Source organism: Lonchura striata, chromosome 1, assembly GCF_050655825.1.
Source record: "Lonchura striata isolate lonStrDom1 chromosome 1, ASM5065582v1, whole genome shotgun sequence".
Lineage (NCBI taxonomy): Eukaryota > Metazoa > Chordata > Aves > Passeriformes > Estrildidae > Lonchura > Lonchura striata.
In genome coordinates, this window is record NC_140703.1 from 112,794,286 (window position 1) to 112,816,145 (window position 21,860).

General features: G+C 40.3%; 1 long non-coding RNA gene across 14 annotated transcripts in view; it reads right to left on the bottom strand.

Annotated features, from left to right (window-relative positions):
• The window catches only part of LOC110475696 (uncharacterized), a 338,194-nt gene that overhangs the window by 107,614 nt on the left and 208,720 nt on the right, over nt 1-21,860 (bottom strand). For 6 of the 14 annotated variants that reach the window (XR_014957038.1, XR_014957036.1, XR_014957035.1 and 3 more), the window contains one exon: nt 1-21,860. This exon is cut by the window's right edge. The exons of the other annotated variants lie outside the window; for them this stretch is intronic. This is a non-coding gene — a long non-coding RNA (uncharacterized LOC110475696). 14 annotated transcript variants of the gene reach the window in all.

Sequence of the window (21,860 nt, forward strand, 5' to 3'; positions counted from 1 at the left end):
GCAGTTTCAGCCCTCCGTGCTCGCAGGGAATCTGATCAGCAAGAAAACGAGAAGGGAGCTCGGCGTAAAAAAAAAAAAAAAAACAAAAAAAACCCCTCCGTTCTCATCCCAATGACCTAATCACTCATCTATCTGCTCTCTGCTTCCGTCCCCCACACGCACTTATCTCTCGCTTGAAGGCATTTTAGGAGCGAGGACACGGCTTGGGAGAAAACAGCGCTTCTAAAATCTCATCAGAGAGGGACAGCGCTGCGAGGAGCACGCGTTTGTGTCCCCCGGGAACAGCACCACGGAGCCCCCAGCCCCAAATTCCCGGCTCCCAGCCCCAATTCCCTGCTCCCAACCTCAAATTCCCGGCTCTCAACCCCAAATTTCCTGCTCCCAGCCCCAAATTCCCGGCTCTCAACCCCAAATTTCCTGCTCCCAGCCCCAAATTCCCGGCTCTCAACTCCAAATTTCCTGCTCCCAGCCCCAAATTCCTGGCTCTCAACCCCAAATTTCCTGCTCCCAGCCCCAAATTCCCGGCTCCCAGCCCCAAATTCCCTGCTCCCAGCCTCAAATTCCCGGCTCCCAGCCCCAAATTCCCGGCTTTCAACCCCAAATTTCCTGCTCCCAGCCCCAAATTTCCTGCTCCCAGCCCCAAATTCCTTACTCCCAGCCCTAAATTCCCTCCTCCCAACCCCAAATTCCCGGCTCCCAACCTCTAATTCAATGCTTTCATCTCCAACTTCCCTGCTCCCAGCTCTGAATTCCCTGATCTCAGCTCCAAATCCCCAGCTCTGAGCTCTGAATTCCCTGCTCCCAGCCCCAAATTCCCTGCTCCCAACCCCAAATTCCCGACTCCCAATCTCTAATTCACTGCTCTCATCGCCAAATTCCCTGCTCCCAACCCCAAATTTCCACTCCCAGCTCCAAATTCCCTAATCCCAGCCCCAAATTCCCTCCTCCCACACTCGAATTCTCTGCTCCCAGCTCCAAATTCTCTACTCCCAACCCCAAACTCCCGACTCCCAAACTCTAATTCACTGCTCTCAACTCCAAATTCCCTGCTCCCAGCTCCAAATCTCCAAATTCCCTGCTCCCAACCCCAAATTTCCACTCCCAGCTCCAAATTCCCTAATCCCAGCCCTAAATTCCGTCCTCCCACACTCGAATTCCCTGCTCCCAGCTCCAAATTCTCTGCTCCCAGCCTCAAATTCCTGGCTCCCAGCTCCAAATTCCCTGCTCCCAGCCTGAAATTCCCAGCTCCCAGCTCCAAATCTCCAAATTCCCTACTCCTAGCCCCAAATACCCTCCTCCCAGCCTCAAATTCTCAACTCCCAATCTCTAATTCACTGCGCTCATCTCCAAATTCCCTGCTCCCAGCTCCAAATCTCCAAGTTCCCTGCTCCCAGCCCCAAATACCCTCCCCCTCCCAGCCTCAAATTCCCTGCTCCCAACCCCAAATTCCCGGCTCCCAGCCACTAATTCACTATTCTCATCTCCAAATTCCCTGCTCCCAGCCCCAAATTCCCTGCTCCCAATCCCAAATTTCCCACTCCCAGCCCCAAATTCCCTTGTCCTCATGGTACTGTCCCTAACACTCCCTGCCAAGCCCCAGGGGCTGAACCCAGAGTCAGAGAAGTGTAAGGAGGCGGGGGGAAGATGGGGAGAGCCCTCAAGCGCCTGCACTGGAATTTCTCTTCAGGAAAGTCCATGCTTTAATGAAAGACTGATACTAGATACCACAAAGAAACTTTTATTTCTCTACGCACATGAGTCAGATGCATTTTCTATGTGGGTTGTGTGGTTGTGTTATGTTTCATCTTAAAAAACTGTTTCAAAGAGACTTTTAAACATTAGTTTTAAGAAAAACTTGATGTGTTTATATACAGTGAGGGTTTTTAAACTGCCTTTTATTGCACCATGCTGTATAAAGCAGAGACACTAATGTCTGTTTTCATTATAGACATAATTTGAATCTAATACTAAACACAATAATCTGTAAAAATATTTATTTTAAATTACATCCCTAAATAGTTTGCAGAAAAGTAAACAAACTGAACCCTTCAGCAAAATAGATCCCCTTAGTTACAATATTGTTATCTGTCCTCTTTTTTCATGTTCTCGATTTTGAAAATACATTTACTCACTGTGTTATTGACTTAGATGCATTAGTTTATAAAATAAGTGGTAGCTGCTGCTGCTGTGCAGTATTTCAGCAGAGGAAGGCTGTCCAGAACTGCCTCAGAGACCGAAACACTGTCGCCATTATAACAAAAGCTTAAAATGAATAATTCATGAGCAAAGGAAGTACCCTACCATTAAAAGGCACCAAGTATTTAATGAATTGTCCAAAAGCTACCCCTTTTACTGCCCAGTTCCTCTTACTACTTAATTATGCTACATTTTTCTAAAATGGAATCAAGTAGTAATCAGCAGAAACACGCGGATCACTTGTAGGAGACTTTCCTGAGGAGTAAGAAATAAAAGCTAAAAAATGAGCCAGAGAGAGGGAGGGGGAAAAAAGTGTTTATGTCTGAGGATGGATGTATTAAGGAAATGACACCTCAGACTTGAAGGCTTTTCCAAATTGTGCTTTTGAATCTTGAAAAGGAAGAACATCGACAAATATTCTTTACAAAAATAAAAGACAATCAGTTCTTTGCTTTTATCTGGTACCTTATTTTTCAGGATCCCAAGGCATCATGAAAATGCTCAGCAATTAAAAAGCCTCATTACTGAGGACTTTCAGAACTTTCCTCCTGTTTATAAGGCCTCCAGAAAACTAAATTATTTTCTCCAGATCACACAGGAGAATGAGGCAAGAATAGAGCTTCATCTCCTGGCTACCAGTCCTGTGCCCACCAAAAAGAGCAACTTCCTTGCTTTATGCTAACAAGCATCAAAAAGTTCAACAATCCTGCAGGTTTTAACCTAATGAAATGAACAGTGGTGCACAGGCATTTCTGCAAGGACAGAGGAAAATTCCAAAACATTAACCCCACATTACAACAGAATTATGTGCAAACTTAAGTTTTGAATAACATATTTAAAGGAATTTTGCCTAGAGAAGCATCTGCTTGTATTTCTTTTATCTACTGCACAAAACACAAGTACAGTGCCTGGAAAGAGATTTATTTGTAATATACACTTTCAAACTTCCCAAGATATTCAAAATTGGTACACTAACATTAATGAACTTCTCAGACTTAATTTGAACCAACACCCAGTTGTCAAAATTGAAGAAACTGCATATCTAAGACATTTTGCAGTGGAACAACATTCCATAATGCCGAGCAAAAGCCATCCTAAATATCTTTACTTACATGGGTCACTTTTTTTAGCTGTCCTACTCTCCTACACTATTGGGAAGAACTCAAACACAATTCTTACTCCAAGGCTTTCATTGCAACAAGTTCACCAATTATGTGGCAGCAAGCCCATTAATACTGAGATACAAAAACATGTCCCCAAGGCATTATGGATGGAATGAAAACATGAGGTGTTGCATTGCAAAATCAGACACTGTCACTGGTCAACACTGATGCTCCTGGGCTTTTTCTTTTTAAACCAGTTGGCTTCTTTGCAGAGAATTGGTAAGCACTTTTTTGGTTGTGACTTTCCAATTTGTAGGAAATGGAACCTTTTCCACCTTTAAAAAAATTTCAATAGCATCTATTTGAGAGAGATGCTCTTTTGATCTGGTATTAGATGGATGACTTTCGTTCTGCCAAAAAAAATTGCCCTTCAGTCAACTCAGAGCTGCTCCCACAGCAAGTCCTTACAGGAATAAGGAAATGCTCTTTAACAGCTAGAACAATCTGTACAGTTAAACGTATTTTTAGTCTTCAGTCCCCAAGGAACTGTGAGTAGAACTGAACTGCAAAACAAATATTAAAAAACTCCCATAATTTGTTGTTAGATATAATTAATATAGCCCAGCTCACAGCAAGCAGTTTTATTGTAACTGATAGACTATTTCAGTACAAAGGACCATTAAAGGTTTGATAACTTGTGGCAGGAAGAAAGAGGAGGAAAACCCATGAAATGTTTATGGTAACTCTTCCAAAGATGGAAGAAGTTGTCTTTTTTAAAACTGCACCAAAAAACCCCAAGAAACCAATTAAAGAAAGAAATGCTAAGAACACTACAAGTTTATCTCCTTCAAAATATTTATCTTGATTCAACATTACAGGAGAAATTCTGTGTTGACATAAACCAGTATGAGTGTGTCCACCAAACCAGCAACCTCAACCAGGGCATCCAGACTACTGAGTCACTACCTAAACACAGGTGTTCCAGAGAACAAATAGCATCAAATAAATTACTTCAGAGAAAACAATGAAAAGATCACCACTATTTCTACTTGGAAGTAGGTGAAAAAAAAAACAAAAAACCATCATGTCTGTAATCAGAGCAAAATTTCCAAGTGAAAGGAACTTAATCAGCATTTTGCTACTTGGACAGGAGGGAGAGGAAATGGGAAGAGAGACAGGATAGACTTGTAGAGTAGTAACAATCAGATTGGTACATTGTTCAGTATTCACAGCTGTCTCAAAACTACATTATGGCTGCAAGCAAGAATGAATGGAATTACATACATCAGTGTAATGATAAGGTGACAATCAAGTGCAAAAGAAAAAATAGTAAGAAATCAAAGGTGAAAGAAGTGTTCAGCTATCTAAGAATAACCCACCTGATCTCAGTATGCCAAAAGTATGGTCATATAATGTAGACAAATTTGTATCTAGGAGCTTAGATGTGTTTAGAGAGCTTTGATATTTGTTTTACCTCCAGTGAGTGAATTTATGTTCCACAGAGCAGTGGTGTTTACCACACTGTGGTTTACTTGTATCAGCAGAGTTGTGTAGACTGTGCAGTGAACTACTCAGACCTTTCAGTGCTACAGACGAGCAGAACTTATTACCTAAGCCTTCTAAAATAAAAAACAGTTTTTAGACATTCATATAAATAAATTGTATAAATCAAAAAGTATGTTTTCCTTCCCTTCCCTCCCTGACAAGGAATCCCTCAGCATCACTATTCTTTTCCTCTCTCTCTCTAATACCAGGTACTCCCTGGACCAAAAAAAGGTAAGATTTTAGTGACAGTTCATTTCTGTTACATCGACATTTTCTGCCTCTTCCACAGTTTTGCAGCATTTTGAGAGAGTGGGCTTAGAACAGAGAACTTAGAAGGGAAATATAAGTAAAACATTTCCATAATTAAAAGTAGTAAATTTGCTGAGGTATTTTGTTTGCAGGATGTTCTCATGGTGTTTACCAACAGAAATAAAGCAGCAAAAGCTCTCTGAGTTTGATGAACTGGTAGAGTCCCACTGCAGCCTCTGAAATGTCAAACTGTCATAGGAAGGACAGCAGAAAATGTTTTCTTTTGGGTCTTCTTATCAGACAATCTACTGCCAAAGGGGTAGCTACCAAACAAACAGCTTGTCTGACACAAATACAGTAACCACAAATTCTCTTCAGATTTTACAGGTGCAATTCAGTTCTTCCAGTCCAGTTTTCTGGTGCCATCTCTCCCGTGACCTCCTGCAGCCAATTCTCCAAACTCCAGAGGGCTCAGGGTCTGCCCCAGGGCTGCACACCCCGAGCAAAGGCTGCAGCACCCCAAAGAGCACTGAACAATGATGTGTAGGCACCAAAACCCACCTAAACACCCCAAATTACAATGTGACTCCTTTTCATGCTCCTATTTGAATCCTTTGAGCAAGATGTGTGTCCAAGACCCTCAATCTCTTCATCACATAAATGTATACGTTGCCTGTCCCAAAGTAAGAACAATTATGCCCAGACATAAACCAGAAACTGCTTACAATTCAACAAGACACAGAGGCAAATCTAGGCCACCTTACCACAGAATAAAAAGGGAAACAAACTGGTTTGTTTCCAAAATAGGAGAGCAAGTGATTTTTTTTTACAGCACAAAGTTCACTGAGAACCCCTCAGACACTGGCAGCACAAAAAAAAAATAAATCAGCCAAAACAGAACAGAGCACTGCACGTGTGCCTCATATTCCCAATGAAATTTCATACATTCTGTCCCACAAAAATAATTACATTGCAAGGGCTTGGATTTTCCTCACATCTTTTCCAGTGACTTCCATATTTTTAATTCCAGTTTTATACTCTGAAATATTTACAGACCCATGATCTTTCTAATTAAGGTAAAAAAAAAAAGAAAAAAAGGAAAAGTATATTCAAATATTTCTTCTTTGCTATTAATACACTTCTGAAAACAATTAAAAGCTTCTCCAGACCAACAAGTCTAAGAAAAATACGAACTCAATCACTTGGCTCAGAAAGGTGCAGGGATATTGTAGCTCTGAGGTGGCTCCTCAGGGACCAGCACCAATTTAAGTATATTGACATTTATTCAGCATCCTTAGAAAGGCCAATAAAGCACCAATAATTACTCTCATTTCTACTGCAGTATTTTCAGGTGCTGCAGTTTCAGGCTTTGGTGCTGACATCTTTTGTTTAATACACAATATTAATTTGGGGCTTTTGCTGTGAATGGACATCCTTAAAGCCTCCTTTTGGGGCTCAATGGCTGTGATATGACATGCTGTGAATAATCTCACTGTGCACAAACAGGATGACTGTAACAGCTCTCTCATTCCTAGACTGTTCCTGTAAAGTGAATTTTTGTCCCATGTACACAAAACCAGGAACAATATTTATTGCATGTGTCTATAGAAACATCTGCTTAGTATTTTTCAGCATACTTGTATCTTGTTACATCATCTCAAGCAATGATTACACCCCAAATGAAGAGTCCTGCCATGATTCCTAGTAGAAAGGAATTTTCATTGTTATTTTCCAGTTCTATCTCACTGGGACTATTCAGGACATCAAAAACTTATCAGCATAAACAAGACTGATGATCAGTGATCAGGATCCTGGTCTCTGTTTTGTTCTACCAAGCTGTTTTATAGACAATTAATGCTATAATTAATAAGCAGTGACATTCATCAGCAAGAACTGCACTTTCACTGATGATTTATCCAAAAAATTTAAGTATGCTACATAATATCAAAAATGTTACGTTTGGTTTGTTTTTAAAATTTTAAGCAGAGAAGAAATGAAAGTTGAAGTTCTCTAGTCTCTGAGAAACTGTCATTATTTTCTTCCAGTTTAAAAAGTTTCAACAGCTAATTTCAAAAATTTATCCTGTGCAAATGTGAGGTATTAACTAAAATTCAAATAGCTTATTCCCAGTTTTTATGCCTAGAAGCCTAATTCTTTTCTACAGCATGCCATTATTTAAATCAAGTCTTATTTCATTTGAGAACCATGGGAAAACAAAAGAAAGGAGGGGACCTTGGCAAACTGAATGAATGTCAGATTTCAAGGAAGAGTGGAGAGCAAGAACAGGACAGTGAGAAAGAGGAGGAGTTTTCAAGTCCTAAGGAATGTTAAATTTGCTTTTGCAAGTCCTTAAATATAATGTCCATTGCACTTAAACAATAGGACTGAAAGCCATGATTTTGAAAGACATTATCTCAATGAGTTTCTGAATCTGTTTTTCAGACTGTGAGCCAGATGGGGACACATGTGGGCTTGCCAAGTGACCAGCTTTTTAGAACTCTTCTCAACTACTTATCTTAGGAAACTTTATTGCTGAATTAGTATTCCCAGCTCCTTAATGCTTTTACAGGAACATTAAGAAGGTAAAAAGGAACACAGGTCTGTAAAGCATTAGTGCTTCTAAAAATGTAGGATGCACAAAAAGATATTTTAAACAGTTTGAAGTTGAGCAAGAGGCAGATGGGGCCAGACTGAAGGACCCTTGAGCACCTGTAAATCCATCTTGCTTTGTGTGTCCAATAAAGTCACAATAAAAATCCTTTTGAGTTATTACTCAAAACCTAGATTTCTTTTTTTTTTTTCCTTGAACAGGTCCATCCCAGTCAGTGCACAAGATCACTGGCTGTTTACTCAATAAGCAAAGGGATATTCCAGTTTACTCTGCCATTCAGCAGATGGCCACAGACTTTCCTGCCATCTCCTATTTCACTCCAGCTTTGAGACTTCAAATTTCTTCCTGGGTTTATCATCACCATATGGATACTGGGAAAATGAATTCCATAATATTTGTAAGCACCACCTACCTATGAAAAAGGAAGAAGAACTATTTTAATTTCACACCTGAGGAATTGAGGTGTAAAGAGAGCAAGGCTTGGATGACTGTGGTAATCCAGCTTAAACTATAGCAAAGAAAATGAGAAATGGTGCCAGGTTGTCAGAATCTGTGGTATTGATGATCCCGAGATAGTAGAAAATCTCTGTCTTTCTGCCCCACTGCCAAAGAAGAAGCCATAATTGGTCTGTGCTGGTTTCCAGGTTGTTTATTCTGTTTCTCTCTCACATGTTCTGCTGCCCTGCCCAGCTCTGTCCTGCAGGGCAGCGTGTGGGGCTCTGCCCTCAGTGGGATGTGACAAACATTAAATACCAGAAACTCCCTGGGCTGCATTTACAATAACGTGCCAATATCTGTCACCTACGTTGGACAGTGTGTCCCCAGCCTGAACCAACAGAAAAATGCCAACACCACAGTGAAACATGGAGGGCATGAAGAAGGAGAAAAAGGACAAGACACACCTAATTTCCTCCATCTTGTCCCCTTTGGACCCCTTATCTAGAATCCTAAAATTTTACTTTTGCACCCATGCCACACTTAATTATTACTGATATCCAACACTCAGAGCTGGTCATTCATCCTGTAAGATTGAAAACTTTTTTCCATGGACAGAGATCACAGACAGTGTCTCTGGGGGCTCTGTCCAGGGGGGTTCCTGACCCCTGCCAGGGTCCCAGACCTTCCAGGGCAGCCAGAGGGAAGCTCTGGATTCCCACACTGGCGACCACCACAGGCTGAGCTGCACTGAAATGGCTGAGATGCCACCTCAGCCATGCCCACAGCAAGAACCTCCCATGGATCTGGGCTGGGGGTAACCATGTCCAGTAAGGGATCTCCAACCAGGAGCCAGAGACCTCCAGAATGTCACTCAGCTGCCACTGACCTCACTGAGGGACAGGAGGCTGTTCAGCAATGCCATCAAGCAGTCAGATGCTCTGAAAATGGGATCAAGGAGTAGGGAGAAGAGCTTTCTGCAGTGGTGAGGGACTGGACTGTCTCACAGACCTCTGGGAGAGTCCCTGGGTAGCCCTCAGCTGTCCTCAAGGGAGTTGTTCTTGCCTTGCAGACTTCCCTCCTTCACAAAGCATCTTTCAGAATCCCTACCTGTCAAATTCTGATGGACCCCCATGCAAATTCACCTGAGCTAGTGAGTGCAAGAAGGAAGTCCTGTGGAATAAATACCATGTGAACACGTAATTAGATCCTCTAACATGGCTAAATAATCAGAACTACAGTCAGCTAAAACAGCATAGGAAAAATTAATTCCAACTTTGGATAATCTGTAGCACCTACCTTATTATTTTACTACCTTATTATGCAATGTGCTTTTATCCAGTGTATTTTTTTTAAACCCCAGGGAAAAAGATGTAGAACAAATGCTCACAGGGAAATGGCCCAGTGTGGAACAGCTGAATCCACACTACATTTGTCTCTGTCATTTGTACTAATGGAGGGAATAATTACAGCAGTGAGATGCTCTCATCCATGCAAGCCATCTTTTTGACAGTGGGTCAGCTACACAAGACATCCAGGAAAAGAAAGGAAGCTCTGCTCAGAAATCTTTGGCTCTACACTGAAAAGGAGCAGTGCACCTGAGTTGCACACAGCTTTTGACCCATTTCCTCCGCCTTGACATTTTCTGCTTCCACATTCTTCTTTTTTTTTCCTTCCAGGACTTGTTCTTCATCCACTTCCAAGCACTGGCCCTCATCATTACCCTGCTTTCCCACTGCCCCCAGCTCCTCATTTTGTTCCAGCATCCACTCTAGTTCTCCTTTCTCTCTTAAGACTTCTTTCTTAATTTCCCTGTTTTCCTGACAAAATGGCCATTCCTCATCTCCCCAGCTGACCTAATTTCCCTTGCTTCTCCCCATCTCAGATCTTTGCTCTGAACTTGTCAGGACCCTTGTCTCAGTGTTTTTATATAGAAGTCCAGTCCTGGTATAATCAGTCTCCATCAGGACCATTCCTTCCCAACTCTGTACTCCACAGTCTGTCTTATGTGTGTCCACTGCAAAAAAAACCAGGAATTTGCTTGGAAAGCTACAAAATTAACTTGAAGAGGGTCTTTGATCTCAGTTTTAATAGCCAGGGTCTGCACTGCTATGTACAGCAGGTTATTTCCATGTTTAATTACGCTTGTCAAGAGCAAAGTAAAAGGATGCTGCCTCACCTCCAAGTCTCAAATCCCTATCCACAGTACAGGCAAAACACCACTAAAGCACCAGAAAACAGTCACAAACAGCTGAACGTATTTCAGCTGACAATTTAATTCCTCCTCCTCAACTTCAACAAATTGTGCCCAAGGCAGAGATGTGATGAACAATTGCTGTGGCGTGGTGGAGTCATGCTCTGAAGGAGAGCAGGCTCTCGAGCACAGAGAAATTGTCCATTTATTCTCTTTCCATCCTTTACTCCCCAGCATGATAAATTCTCCTCCATGTCCCTGGACCAGGAATTAGGTTGGAACATTAGCCATGGCCAGGTGCAGACCTTCAGCAGTTACACGGCTCAGGAGCTGCATCTGGTTCCATCAACCACACCCCAGTGAACTGCAGTGGTGGCCTCAAAGAGCAGCTGAACAAGGCAGCATTTCAAAGCATGGATGGCAGAGTGAAGGATAAACACAGCACAGTAGCCACAGAAAACAAAAAAAACCCGTCCACTTCTTACATTTTCCCTTTTCCTGGTCCTGGAGAACAGATCTGTCCTGTCCCTCCCACCAGGCTGCTCATGAAGTCACGGGTGAGTAATTCCTCCCTGTCCTTCACTCATGAGCTTTTCTTAAAATTTCTCTCCCTTGTCCAGCTGAGGAGGGGCGTGAGAGTGGCTCTGGTGGCACCTGGAACCCAGCCCCAGGTGACCCCACCCCAGCCCACACAAGCCTGAGCTGCTCAAACCCACAGAGGTGATTCCAACGAAGCCCTGCAGGACATCCACAAACACAATCAGGCTGCTTCCCAAATGAATTTTTCACTTCAGATTTACAGCACCACTTAAAGCAGGCTTTTATAAGTTATTTTAATTTTTATTGTATTTTGCAGTCACTTTATAGCACATCTTTCGCAAAACTCAGTTCTTTCGTATTTTTTTAATGTTCTGAAAGTCCGTCTTAAAAGTTTATATGAACGAAATTGTTTGTGTATAATTACACTTTTATTATTTTTAAAAGAAGTCTTAATCTCCTCAACAACAACAAAAAAATCTTTTTTGTTTTAAAAAACAAAGAGACTGAGCCAAAATATGCAAGGTATTGTGCTGGCATTCCACTTTTAAAAAATAAAAGCTAAAGATACTTTTCTAACAAAGCTTTCACAAATCATTCCTATTTTAATTAAATCCCTCTTTGCTGGAAACTAACAAAATGCCATTAAGAGCAGAAGACAGTTATTATCTTCCAGTCGTTTTCCTTTTGTATAATACATTATTACCTAAGTTTCAGTGATTCTTGCTGCGTTATCCACCTCTCTTTAAAGAAAATATTCTGTAACCATAGCAATACTTTCCCACCCTGGTATTATTTCCCACTGGTTTGTTCTAGGCTTTTTACACATAGCAACCACAGCAACCCTTGGTCCAAGCTGTCAACTTCTTGGCAACTCTTAGCAAAATTGGTAGATCTCTAAACTATGCAGCTTTATGCTTTCAAAACAAGTTCAGCACCCATCTTCAGTTTATCTTCTAAATAAAATGACTCTTTAAAATTGTAACTCTAATTTGTATGGTATTTCTAGTGCCAAAAATGTGTGATTTTGATATTCTAGATGTTGTCTTCTAGTTCTATCACTTTCTGCAGAGCAATGCAGCAATCCCTCCTTAGGCAAGGTTGTGACAACTCACTGTAATTCTCCAAACTCACAACAAAACTTTAGAGTCCTGCTTCAAACCTGCCCCATTTTTCACTGAATTCGTGTAGGGGAACACCAGGTGTACCACCTACACCTCACCAGCTGCCTTCAGCTTCACAAAGGCAGCACCACTTCTACAAAACCTGAGACACAAATACTCTGAACCCAACATCTAAGCACTCAGAAGTCACAGAACAGAGGGCAGAACCTGGCCACGTGCATCAATGTTTATCAAATTCCTTACATTATTTCCCTGCTCATCATGCAATGCCATTAAGGTTCTCGAGCCTTTGAGCAGACTATCAATGTACTTCTGGATCTCCACTTCACTGTGGATTTAACTGAAATTATTTTTTTCCTCTACAGAAGTAAAAGCACATGAGAGAAAAAAGTGCTTAAAAACCCCGCTTTAAACTAACCAAGATTGAATTTGTTCAACACCTTTTTAACAGTATTTTAAGTTGCTGCCTAAAAAGGACAACAAAAGCACTAACAACTTGTGAGATTTAGCTGAATTTTGCTACTAATTGAATTAGTTTTCATAAACTGCATAGTAAGGTAGATCAGTGAACTGTGGTGAAGCAGCAAAAATTATGTTTGGGAACCATAATTTAAACCATTGGTGTTTTACTGTGTGTCCTCTCATCCCACTGGAGTCAACAAGGCTTTTGTCATTAACTTCTCTGTCAAAATCTCACCCCCACTCATAACTTTTTCCTGTGAATCACCCAGGGATATTCCCTTCATATGCTCTCTAGAGGGGGAGTTCCAAAAGTGGAACTAAATCTGCAGGACAGCTTCATTTACAAATCACCTACTCAGAGAGGTGATTTTCTTCCTTTGAAGAAAAAAACCCCATTTGTCTCAGTCACAATGATAGAAGCAACCAAAGGAAGTTGGATAGGTATTAAATATATGTGTGTCTATATATATGCAAACATCCCCATTTATTTTTATTTATGTATATGTACAGCCTTTATTTTTTATATATATACAAACCCCCCCATATTTTTATGTATATATATAGACACATAAATAAAACAGAAGGGATATATATCAAACAAAAATTCAAATATTTGTGAGAGCTAACAAAAAATAGAAATAAAAAAAGAAACTCACTAAACCTGTATCAGTTAACTAGATTGATTAGGGTTTTTTTTAAGAGTCTAAAATGCTACAGAAGAAAACTATGGTCAAAAAAATTTATAGAACAATTATTCCAGGAGGGGAAGACTACAGATTACCCTACTGTTTTAAATGTGCTGGCTTAAAGCACAGTCTTGTTTATATTCTAATTTATGGATGCATCAGATACCCATTGGGGCTACACACCAGAGAAATATGCACTACCCAGATGGGCAAAATAGGAATATAGAAACACATTCCTGACTGAATCTTTACATCACTGCTGTCTGTGGGGTTTTTTTTGGTTTGGGTGTTTTTGTTGTTTTGTAAATTGGAGTTAGACCTTTGTGCATGCAGAAGGAAAACAAGAGCCCAGATGTGAAAATAGAAAGGAAACAAAGGTATGTCATAACTTTCCAATAAGATCTGGACAAAAAGTTATATTTTGCTATTTTGGTATTTTGCCTAGGAGAGACACATATTTATTAGTAACTTACATTAAATTTACTAAGGTTTTCTTTTTAAAGAAAAAGGTGGAAATTTGAAATTAGGGGTCCTATGATTTAGCTGTGTTCACTGAAAAAGTAGCATAAATACAGAAAACAGGAGTAATTTTGTCACCAAAGCACTTCAAAATTAAGATTTAAAACTAGCAAAGTGCCCTATCATTGTACACTAAAACAGTATTTTGTATTTTATCAGCTGTTACGCTCAATTTGTAGGAGAATTTCCAGACAATCCTTGAATTGATGATCACAAATAACAACAACAACAAAAAAACATTTTCTTTTTCCCTAAATGAAGGTGGTAATAGTTTTATTAAATTCTAATTCAAATAATGTCATTTTAACATGGTGATCAAATGCATCATGAAAACCAAGCATTATTTGCTTCATTTAGTTTTATGAGGATACAATGGGAAATGCCATTCTCTCCAATCACAGCTTTTCTGAATGTATCCACTTCACTGGTCTCTTAACAACAAATGCAATTACATTTTACTGTAAAATAATCAAATATTCACTTCCTTGCACATAACAGCTATTTTGTTTTGGTTGTAAACACTTTGGTTAAATTTCCTATTATCTAAAAGATGCTATTTTCTAGAAGCCAGCATCCTCATTTAGAAAACTGGCATTTTCTGACTCTTGATTTGATTTACAAAGAGACCTTATGAAATGGAATCACTGAGAATTACTTTAAATTTGAAATTACAACTCAATCCACAATGCTAAAGAAAATCTACTTTTTAAAAAATCTATTATTATTTCCTATAAACTAATGAAGGATTTACAACATTCTAAATAACATTTTGCCAAGGTGCTCTTGCCCCGAGTCACAGGAAATAATTTTGAAAACCTTTTCAGGAATTAAATACAAAATTAAGTCAATATTTTTCCAATTAATTGTCAGGTTAAAACAATGGGTTTTTAAACTTAATTTCTGTTTATAATGGTTCAGGTTGACATGACTTTAACAAGACTTGAAAAATCTGCTTAATGTTTTACATACATCTTGTGCCTCTTACATAGACAAGTCCTTGATTACATTCCTTATTCCTTGCAATAAGTTTTTCTTATTCTTACTTCATATGTTTTGGATATTTTTAATATTTATCCCTTCTCTAAAGAGCATAACTGTTCAGAATTCTACCTTCTTAAAGTTGTGAAAGTTTTAGCCTTAATGTTTTTGTGGTTTTGTTTGGTTTTGTGCTTGGATTTTTTTTATCTAGCAAGTAGTGTATTTTTTTAAATTGTAAAGGTCTCATTACAGTGACCTCCAGACACAATTTACATATTTCTCCATAAATTAAGAATAAGCATTGTTTTAATGCTGGTCTACTTGAAGAATTTTTGTTTTTTTCCCTTCCAGTTTCCTGATGTCTCAGAACCCTCTTTCAGAAAACCTTCAGTAACTGGATCTCATACAGGGGCATCAAATGATCCAGTATCCACCAGAAAAGTAAAGAAGTGTTAAAGGAATCAAAGCAGGAGTGAGGTCTGTGACAGACAGCAGGTATTTTAGGAAGTTAAAGAATATCCTTTGCTTATAAATCCAACACTTCAAAAGAAAAAAAAAATCATTTTTATCCCATTGTTACTGGAAAAGTGTTTCCCAAACCCACAAAAAAAAAAAAAAAAACAAAACCAGCTTTAAATTGCAACCCTGAATCTGAGCAGAAGGAAGAACACAGCCCTGTTTGGGACATACACATTAACCATTGTGGATGCAGTGCTCCTGTTAGAATATATTATCACACAGTATCCAAGTTTATCAATGCTGGCCTCAGTTCAAATATGCCGTTAGATGCCTTACTAAGTGCTTCACTAAACTGAGCCTTTAATGCTATTTAAAACTAACTTAATATAGAAAAGAGCTATAGATTAACTGACACATCTATTGCCTTTTTTGTTCCAATCACTTCTGTTTAAGTGCACAGCACTCTGGGGAACATAAAAACTTGGCAGGGGGGGAGGAGGGGAACCCCAGCAAGTTATGTTTGACCTGGAATTGAAAATTCAAACAACGAGACCATTCCAGACCTCAGGCTGTCTGATTCTTCCAGTCTCACGTAATCTATTCAATAGTTAAGCCTCACTCCCTATTACCTCTTAATAGTGGTTGTGCCTCTTATTGAATTCCTCAGAGCAAATCATCTAAAACTGGCTTCAAATGACCACGTGGCTCCTGGAGTTGATTTGGAAATGCAGAAAACAAGACACGTACCAGTATTTGAGCAGCTGGCCACAGAATGACAGCCTGGGGCAGGAACTCTGTGGTCCAGGCAGCAATGCCAGACCCCAGCTCCCTCTCACAGCACCTGATGCCCCAGGCAGGAGACCCTGCTCTGTCCTTGTGCCTTGTCAGTCACACCTTCCCAGCCTTGTGACAAGGAGAGATTCAGAGATGAGATGTTCTCATGCATTAGTGGGATGCTGGCTACTTCAAAACTCTAAATGAGGGCTGCCTGCAGAGCCCAGCACCTCCTCTGGACAAGGGTTCAAAGCAGGGAACCCCCTCCCTCCAGGGGTTTGCAGCAAGTCCCACAGGCTGCTGCTGCCACCAGTGAAAAGGGGAGCTGCACACAGAGGCAGGAACCCCTGGGAAGAGAAGATTGCCAAGGACAAATGCCTGTTACAGCTTTGTGCAGAAAAACTCATCTCGGAAATATCTGCGAATATCTCATTACCTACCTATCCCTGATTCATCCCATAAACACCATAGTTTTATTACAGGTGTGTTTCTCCCAGAAAACAAACAAAAAAACAAACAAAAACCCCAAACAAAACCAACAAAGCAAACAAAAAACCCCAACAACCAAACCTTCAGTACTTACCATTTATTTAGATTTTGCTACAGCACAAACACCCAGGAAAACAGAATTAGAGTAATGCATGCAACTTTGATTTCAGCATTTCCCAGTTCTGGTGGCCAGGCTTTGTAACCTTAGCAAGTTTTTGAAAGAGAATGGTGTATGTGCAAAGTTTCCTCAAACTTAAGGGAGAGAAAAAAATAATCAAACCAAAAACTTCTTTTTTTCTTTTTGGGGTCAGTTTGTTGACAGCTGCACACCTGAGAGACAGAGTGACAGTATTAACACCCAGTTGCTTGAGTCAACCAAGGAGCCAAAAAAACAGGGTCTATCTTTCTTTGCAGTGTCCCAGGCTAGGAGAGAAAGCAGAACACAAATCTTGTGTTTCAGGCAGTGTTCTGGGGAGCAGCAGCATCCAAGCTTCCCATGGCTGCCTCTCATCTTCTGCCGTCTTGCCCTCATTACCAGTCTGACTTAATTATTTCCCTTTCCTATGCTCACACAAGTCTGGCCTGTCTCTTGCCTGTTTTGCAGCTTTCTATTGCATGTGAATCAGAACTGCTTCCCACCTTCCTCCACCATCTTCCTCTGCTGGAGCTTTGGAGGCTTGGTCTGCCTTATCCATCCATCCCATCTCCCAACTGAATCAAATAAATGGGATATGAGGATGCACTTGAGGCAAGATGTGCTAATACACAGAAGTATCCCAAATACATTGGTATACCCACTCCTTCTTCAGCCCCATGTTTTTCTACCTCTAAAGAGGCATAACTGCCTTCTATTTTTACCCTATTTTCTGCCCCTCTATGCCACTCAGAAGACATTTTCACAGTCCATATTCCCCAACACACAGGCTGGGGTTTGTTTTGAGGCAGAACAAAAGAAATAACTTCTTCCAAGTGGTGCACAGTGCAGTTCTGGAGTCAAGGCAATTAGACCTAAAACTGTCTAAAGAAAATGACTTCACATCCCAACTGAAGAGAGCATATGGAACAAAATGTAATGGAAGAATGACACAGCTGAAAACAAAACAAAGACGTGCCATATTTCATAACAATGCAGATGTTAAGATATTGAAAATATTTTTAGCATGTACCAGGGAACACAAAAAAGAAAAAACCCATTGGGAATAAGAGTTCAGATCTACATTGTTCCCCTGTTTTCATGACGTTTACAATAGTATTATTCCCTCCCACCCGCCATGAATTTAAACAGCTCCAAAACAAGCTCTTCATTTTGTCAAAAAAACATCAACATGTTCATTATTTTTATATCTATTCTAGTGAGTACTACCTGAAGCAACCCATTCAACTCTCTGCAGCTGGTTTTCTGCCTTCAGAAGCCTTAATTTTCTCTACATGGACCTCACCTTAGTCACAACCACGTTGGACCTTTCAACTCCCACTCCATTTTTAGTTTTGAATTCTAAAAGTTTTGGGACTTAAGTCCCAGAAACTCAAAGTGACTTAACTCAAAGGGCATATATTTTATTTCAAAGTCGATTTAACACTGTAGGAGTTGTTCATATACACTCACTCTGCTGTGTCTTATCATCCTTTTCCATTGCCCTCTCCTCTAGAAATTCAATTTTTCTTCAGCTGGGTAACCAACACATCCTTCAGCTGCTGGGAAAGGTAATTTTTCCTTTTTTTTTGGACCATGACCTGCCCTTCTGCAGGCACACAGATAAATCCTACTGTAAGAGGAAGACCCAGCACACCATGACAGAGCTGCTTCCTTTAGGGTGACTCTGGGCTGTCTCACCTGAGCATCCCTGCACGATGCCCAGCTGGCCACTGGTCCTTGTGCCTCCCCAGCTCCCCCTACAAGACCAATTCCTTGCTTGGCCACTCTGCTGCCCTTCTCCAAAGGGTGAAAACAAAGCACAAATGCAGCTGGTGTGGGGGTTCTGAATTCCCCCACCCACCCAAAAAATGTACAGGGGTAGGCAACTTGATGTCACTGGGGGACAGAGAAGGGAGTCAGGGTTTTCTCACTATAACACTGTAACTGGAGATTCTCCAGTTTCCAAGAACCAACCTTCATGGTGACCTCATAAACTGGATCATCTGAGGAGCAAAAACTCCAGCCCCTCAAAGCTGTACACCCAAAAAGATGCCAAACACCACGAGGTTGTAGCTCCTTTCTCAGCCTCATGAGCATCTTGTGAGATGTGCAACACCCTTCATTTGCACTGAGGGCTCTGCACATCCCAGGAGCAAAAATTCCATGAGAACAACACAGCTAGTCAAATCCTGGATGCTTTCTCAAAGCTTTAGACTTTCTGAACTTACAACACAATTTTAATCCTCATCTGCCCTCTGGGATGGGAATTCAATGTCCAGCAATGGGTAATTATTGCCTGGATAATTCACTCCTTTCATAAGCAGCCTAGTTATCCTCCAACAACAACTTAGATAAGGAAGGGAGCCACACAAACTGAATTATGCTGGTGGTGACAACCCATGTGCAGCCACAGTGTTTGCAGAGGAGAAATACAGAGAGTGACACCAGAGGGGCTGCAGGGAAAACAGCAAGGTGATACTTCCATGTCCAGGGTCTGCACTGAAGAAGCCTTTGGGTAAGACCACACTTGAGCTGAGCAGCTCAAGTCTAGTTTATATGGGACAGGAATACAGAACATGTTTTGAAAAAAGTCTTCAGGCTGAAGCTGCACAGTGCTTCTCCTGGTAGCTCACCTCGTTACAGGGAACCACCACACACCAGGAATTCTTGGTGGTTGTCAAAGATGACCATTATTGAAACACATAAATGGACAAAAAAGCTCATGTGAAGGCAGCCAAACAGCTCTGTGATCATCTTCACTTGTCAGTTGCCCAAAGCAGATCAATAATTCCAACTTTATTCATGGAAAAGCCAACATTTCACTTCATTGTCAGGAAAGAAATGCTGCTTGCTTCTCCCCTCCCAAATTTCTCAGGCAGCTTTGGTACAACTTTAGGGACATTGCACAGTCCCGAAAGGAAATAGAGTCCCCAGGACCTATTCACCTGCCACTGCCACCATCCATGACATTGTGTCAGAGGGTCACACTAGACTGTTTATACAAGAGGAGCAGCTTTGGAAAGCCTGGTTTAGTCTGCCTGTCTTTAGCTACAAACTACCAGACACAGGTTTCAGAAAGATCTGCCAAGAAAGTAAAATCTAACTTGTCAGAAAGGCAGAAACAGATTGCAGAAGGGCAAGCTGGAAACAGGGGAGTTCCCAAGAGGTCTTAGAGTTTGTTTAAAAAAAGTAAAATTTTTCTAGTTTTTCCCTATGTAAAGAGGAAAGTACAGTTTGACTTAATTGCAAAGCATAATGATAAGCCAGCATATATGTACATGACTCATTTTCAAATAATTACAAAATGCAAGGAGATACAGAAGACACAATTTAGGACTCTTTTCTTACTCTTAAGACTCAAACAGTAGAATCAGGTCTACTAACTCTGTAGTGAGTTACAAGACTCAGACAGCCTATATAAGCAGCTTTATCTCCAGTTAGGCCTGGTATTTCCCCAAAATCCCATCTGCAGGCACCAACTGCACACAGTGAAGGCAAATGTCTGAAACCTGGGACCACAGCCTGGACTGACACCACCCTCCTGGAGGTGCAGGATCATTGAACAATTCACTCAACACGTGCCTGGCAGGCAGTGCTGTGGAAAAGAAGGATTAGGACAGTCCTCAGACACCCAACAGATGCAAGCTCACCAAATTTGCTCTTTCTCTGCACGGTGAGATCAATACTACAATGCACAGACATTGGAACTGTATGCAGAAGGTGCTAAATAAAAGTGGAGAAGAAACAGAAGAAGCCCCAGATGATTTAAGGGATAAAACCAAAGTGTCTTCAAGTGAGACTTAAGGATTTAAGTCTATATGAATTAACAGCAAGGATAATATGTTTGAACAGAGTACCAGGCTAAGTGATGGATTCTCTGCCATCCCCTGAAGTTTTTGCAAGACACTGAACACAGCAGAATCGTTGCAGAATATATTTCTGTGTCCTTTGGCATGCAGGATGTTTTAAAAGACAGCATGAGGATCTTTCCGGCCTTGAAAACAAAATTCTGAGGGCTGTGCTAAAGCTGAAATCTAAAGAAAATATTTAATTCTTTAAACAAATAATGTGTTTCTTATTAAAATAAAACCACTTTCAGAGAGTAAGCATCACGAGTGGGGAAAGCACAAGCATTTACAAATGCCAAGTCAGCTTGACAGAAATTTCAAGAAATCATTTAATTTCAATGAAATATTTTCTGCTCATTATCTAATTGAGGAAAATTCATGCAAATGCCAGTCTTGTCTCCTACCAATTATGACCAAAATATTGCCTTTTACTTCCCATCAGTGACACACCAAGTACTGGCATTTTTATTTCAAAATTTGTATGTAAGGACAAAATTAACATATCAGTAAAAGGCTGTGGTTAGTTAGGTAAACTCCCCGTGGTAAATTTAGTTATTTCCTGATGTCACAGCTTAGTAAGACAGGAAAGTCTTCTGCCAGTCTTCTCGACATACAGCAACTGATTTCAAACCAAGTGGAGATACAAAAAGCTCCCCTTTTGCAATAAAGCAATTAATCACTGTCTGCTAACTTTCTTTCCTGCTTTTGTACCACTTTTTAAAGGAATTCCCCACATTCTTCTTCCAAATGTAGATTTTAGGTATAACACTAAGCAAGTTATTAACATCAAATAAACAATTTCATTCTATGTCTCACAAGGCCATGGTTTTTTGCACATCTTCACATCCTTTTGTCACCCTCAATCCCCTCCCAGCAGTTGTAGAAAACGAAAACATAAAAAAAAAGAAAATGAAAATACATTTAGAACTCTGGCAGCAAAAAAAAAAAAAAATAAAGTAAAGGAAGTGCAAGGTCAAGAAGTGCAAATATTAAACCCACTACATTAAAAACTGATAAATGCAATTAAGTTAATCAATCATTCAGGTTTCATCAATGGGTTTCTACTTGAACTACCTGAGGTACAATTAAATATTACAAATTTGAGTTTGAAATTTAGCTTTAAAATACAGTTATGCCTTTGAGGAAAACTTTCTGAATGAGATTAGACAGCGAATATGATGGGAAAGAGGAAATAATTAGTTAAGAGAAAGCAAAAGGATACATACCAAAGACTTTGTCTGTTGTCTAGTGTCTTTCTTATTCCACAAAAAGCTACCTGAGACCAGAGAAGCCCTTTACTTCTAAAGGTCCCAAAATCCATGCATCGTGAAGCATCATGGATATCCTGAGTAGTAAACGTTAACTGTTGATTTAATACAGTCTGGAACCACCCAAAGGGATGAGGAGTAAAGCCTTCAAGGTCTCAAAGTCAGCTCTGTCTCCATAGAAATCTCTTTTTTTTTCCAGAACAAGAACAGAGGAACATTCTACAAGAATTTAAATTCTTGAGTTGTA